At 50.0% G+C, this 5,012-nt stretch overlaps 1 pseudogene; it reads left to right on the top strand.

Moving 5' to 3' along the window:
• The first annotated feature begins 1,841 nt into the window (after positions 1 to 1,841).
• On the top strand, positions 1,842 to 3,907 carry LOC124244718 (calicin-like; annotated as a pseudogene).
• Positions 3,908 to 5,012: the final 1,105 nt, after the last annotated feature.

Here is a 5,012-nt window from a genome sequence, read left to right as displayed (position 1 = left end):
TCACTTGGTTCTTGTTAAAATGCAGATTTCCAGCAAGGGCACAGGGGATGGTGAAGTAGTTCTGAGTAGCCAGTGGAGCAGTGGCTCTCCAACTCTAGCCTGCAGAATCTTCACGCGGAGGGCTGGCCAAAAGGGAGTTTACTGGGCCCACCTCCTGAGCTTCTGATTCACCTCACTAGGGTCGGCCTGATACTCTGCATTTTAAACAAATTCCTGGGAGATGCTACCACCCTGTGGGGAGGGGCATATTTTGAGAGCCACTGAGCTAGAGTATAAATAACCCTGAGGAGAATCATGGCTTTTTGAGCATTCTTTTATAACTGAACTGAAAATGGTGGAAGAAAGGTTGCAGAAAGTAATAGAGGAATCAGTACTGCCATGTTAACCTAATAACACCTCATAAAACAATCCTGCTGGCCCTGGTGGTCGAGTAGTTAAGTCGGTGCTCTCAACACCTGTCGCCCTGGGTTCCTTTCCCACACGGAACCACACTACCCATCTGCTTGTCATACTGCTGTGGCTGCATGTTGCCGTGATGCTGAAAGCTATGCCACTGGGGTTTCAAATACCAGCAGGGTCATCCATGGTGGACAGGATTCAGCAGAGCTTCCAGACTCTGACAGACTAGGAAGAAGGACCTGGCCACCCAATGCCGAAAAAAATTGACCATAAAAAGCTTATAAAGCAGTGGAGCATTGTGTGATTTAGCACTGAACGGTGAGAGGATCGTCTAAAAAAGACCAGGCAGGGTTCTGCACTGCTGTCCACAGGGTCGTTAGGAGTCCAAATCCACTCGAGGGCACTGACAACAATATGGCACCTAGCGTTTATTGAACATTTGCTGTGAGCCAAACTCTGTGCTAACCCTCTGTAGGCATTTTCTCGTGTACACTGTTAACAACATATGAAGCTATCTCACACCTGAGGAAACTGAGGCTTAGAGAGGCTGAGCAGCGTGTCCAAGTCCACACTTGATGTGGAGAGCTGACCCACTGCAGCCGCCAACCTTTTACGACTGGAGCCTTGGAAATGTGCAGAGGATGTCCCGGTTTGCCTAGGAACTGACATAATCAGGGCTTTAGAGGCCCTCCCATCCCCACTCTCTGGATGCTGACTCTGGCATCCCTGCTCCACTGAGTGGTCCCTGACTCTCCCCTATTTTAAAGAAGAGTGCTCTCTGTGGCCACAAAGGTCAGAAGCCAAAGGACAGAGCCTTTCTTCTCTGATGGCCAGAACCTTGGCAGAGAAAGCTACTTCCTTGCCTGAGAATCAGAGACTGGGGAAAGCTGAGTAGTGAGGAGCTTCCTGGAAGGGTGGAAAGAGCACTAAGTTCCAGAAGGCTTGGGTTCCAGGCCCTGCTCTACTGTCTACTTCCAACTGGCTGTGTGATCTTGGGCAAGTCCCTTCTCTTGTCTGGGCCTCAGTTTCCCTCCTGTACACTGAGAGAATTCTTCTGGATGATCTGATAATCTCTTTCCTTCCCCCAGCCTGCCCTTATCCCTCCTTGCACCACCCCCTGCCCAACTGGCTCTGACATTCCAGAAGCAGCCTTGAACTGACCTTGAAAGTCTCAGGAGTCACAACCCCTCTCTGTGTTTCCTCCTGAGCTCTGGGCCCTGGGCACTAGGTCCTGATAGGGTATCTGGCCTTGGCAGGTTGGAGCCATCACAGGAGAGAAAGACCCTGAGCCTCTGAGGAAGGCCTCAGGGGGACCTGCATTGTGATGACCTCATCGACTCTATGCCATCATCTTCTCTCCCACCCTTCACTCCTGCCTGACCAGCTGCACTGCAAACAACCATCAGTCTCAATCCCAATGGCCTGAGGTGGTCTGTTCTTCAATGCCTGCTGCTGATCTTCTGTCTCAGCCAGTAAGAAGCACCATGAAATTTATACTCACTGAGAAAAACTAACAGCTTCATGCATAGAAACCGAACTAACAGAGGAAACTCAAAGAGTTCTGGGACATGGCCCTGACTGTGGATCACCATGTCTTTTATGCACGTCGCATTGTGCTGGCTGCTATCTTTTCAGTAGTGAAGAACATCCTCTCTGGCAATGACATGAAGACAACCAATGAGGTTTTTATCACCCTTGACCCCAGCTACCTGAGTCCGGCCATGGTGGACCAGCTCCTGGACTACTACAGAGACAAGGTGGTGATCTTGGAGCAGAACGTGGAGGAGCTCCTTTGTGGGGCCCACTATTTCAACACAGTGTGCCTTGAAATCCACTGCAGTGACTACCTGATGAACTCCATCCGCCATGCTAGCTGCTTGCGCTACCTCATCTTGGCTGAGTCGTTCAGGCTCAAAGAAGTATCAGACTTGGCCTACACTGGCATTTGCGACTGCTTCTACTCTGGGCCAGTCCTGAGGGCTCTGTGCACCATAAAAGCTTCATGCACTGTCCACCTGTCATCTTTGGCCGCCTGCTTCAAGATGAAAACTTGCATTTGCTCAATGAGGACCAGGCTCTCAGTGTACTCCTAAATTTTTTTTGTGTGTGTGTGAGGAAAATTGACCTTGAGCTAACATCTGTGCCAATCTTCCTCTATTTTGTATGTGGGATGCTGCCACAGCATGGCTTGATGAGTCCACGCCTGGAATCTGAACCTGTGAACGCCAGGCTGCTGAAGCAGAGCATGAGAACTTAACCATTATGTCACCAGGACAGCCCCAGTGCACTCCCAAATTGAGGGTATTTCCAGAAGGACGAGTGGGAGAAGTATTTCAAGAAGTACTTCAGTTACATCAGTCACAGTGCCATCTCCAACAAGACACTGATGTTTACCAGTAACAAGTTGAGGGGTGTGGAGAACAGCTCAGCCCACGTGACCATGATTGAGAGTGTGCTTGTGGAATGACAGCAGGAGAGGCCATCCAGCCTGATGAGCTACCAGCGGAAAGGGGCCCTGCTTGATTCGGTGGTCATCCTAGGTGGCCAGAAGGCCCAGGGCAAGTTCAATGATGGAGTGTTTGCCTATGTCATCCGGGAGAACCTGTGGTTGAAGCTCTTAGAGATGCCCTATCAGGCAGCAGCACTCAGTGCCACCTCTACCAGTTGCTACATCTGCATCTCTGGTGGCACCAATGAGCAGATTACAAGGCCAAAGATGGCTTGTGGTATAACATAAATGACAACTCCTGGACCAAGTTGCCTCACCTGCTAATTGGGCTTGTCTTCCACTCCATGGTGACTTGTAGGGGAACAGTGTACTCAGTGGATAGGAGCATTGCCCCAGGGCAGTATGTCTCTAATATCTGTTGTCACAATGAATGGAAAGAGGTCTGGTGCCTGTCAGGGAAGATGAGCATCCCTATGGATGCCACAGCCGTGATCATGAAGAGTGACTGGAACCTGTACATTGTCACTGGACGCTGCTTGGTGAACAGCTACATCTCCTGAGTCAGGGTGGTGGACTGCTTTGACACCAACACTGGGGAGGTTGTCCAGAGTAGCACCTTCCCCATCGAATTCAACCACTGGCCCCTGTTCTCCTTCTATCAGGACAACATCCTCTGCGTGCACAGCCACCGGCAGAGCATGAAAATCAACCTGCAGAAGATAAAGGCCAACAAGACAACCACCTTAATGCCTTCCTTGCCCAACACCTGCCCCGTGGATGAGTCCCATGCTATATGCTCCATCAGAGACGGCAGGGTGTTTGTATGTGGGGGTGTCACCACAGCCAGAGATGGTGCAGTCCCTTTTCTGAACATCAATCCAGACACCTACTTGCTGGACCAAAAGACAGGCAGTGGGAGACCCTGGCCCCCCCACCAGAGGCACTGGACTCTCCCACCTGCTGTCTAGCCAAGCTACCTTGCAAGGTTCTTCAAAGGAATTAAACCACTTTTTGAGTGGGAGAATAATTAAATGCATCATTATTTACAATTTAATGAGAGAGAAAGAGAGGAACATGGCCTGTGGGTTCCTTCTTAGTGTTCCTGTCTGTGTTTGGCCCTCAAGGGGAGATCCTGGGCTAGGGCTGCTCTCACTGGAGGGATCCAAGCTGAGGTGCAATGGAGTTTCTGGTGGGGGGGACTGAGGCATCTCCCGGGCACTGGCCAGGGTGGTGTCTGGAAACCCCCTGATCTGTCCCCTGTAGCCACCTGGCAGCATGTGCTAGACTGACAGGTGAAGCAGTTGCTTAGAGCTGTGAGGCCTCAGGCTCCTCAACACTCACTTCCCTCGAGTCTGCCCGGGAAGGCAGGTGGGCCAAGGCCAGGTCTGGGAGAGGAGCCTCCTGGCTGGGAAGGGAGAAGGCAGTGTGGGCCAGGCTCAGGGATGAGGCAGAGGGAATGGGGGAGGCAGGGTGACTTGGCTCTTGTATTCAACCATGCAGCTGTGGTGTATTTGTGAGGCACTTCGGGGGTTACTTAATTGTTTCCAGAGAGCAAGGTTCATTGAGAACTTTCTTCAGGAATATAAGGTCTGAGAGAATGGGGGTGGAAGAGAGATCAGTCAAGCGAGAGAAAAGAAGCCTATTTCTCTATTGGAGAGCAGCTTGGGGATGAGACAAGATGATGGGATAAAAGACAGCATGGTGTAGTAGTTAGGGGTTGGATGCTGGGGACAGATGGCCTGGTATTTACTTGAGACCTTTCTTTTTTTATAATATAAACATTTAATACTGTAAATTTTACTCTAAAAATGACTTTAACTACATGTCACAAAATTTATATTTCTTTTCATTCATTCAGTTCAAAATATTTTCTTTTTTTTTTGAGGAAGATTAGCCCTTAGCTAACATGTGCTGCCAATCCTCCTCTTTTTTTTTTTTTTTTTTTTTTTTTGCTGAGGAAGACTGGCCCTGAGCTAACATCCGTGCCCATCTTCCTCTACTTTATATGTGGGATGCCTACCACAGCATGGCGTGCTAAGTGGTGCCATGTCTGCACCTGGGATCCGAACTGGCAAAGCCTGGGCCGCCAAAGCAGAACGTGTGCACTTAAATGCTGCGCCACCAGGCTGACCCCCAAAATATTTTCTAATATCTCTTGAGACTT

This window comes from Equus quagga, chromosome 1 (assembly GCF_021613505.1).
Source record: "Equus quagga isolate Etosha38 chromosome 1, UCLA_HA_Equagga_1.0, whole genome shotgun sequence".
Lineage (NCBI taxonomy): Eukaryota > Metazoa > Chordata > Mammalia > Perissodactyla > Equidae > Equus > Equus quagga.
This window is presented reverse-complemented; position numbering and strand designations above follow the sequence as displayed.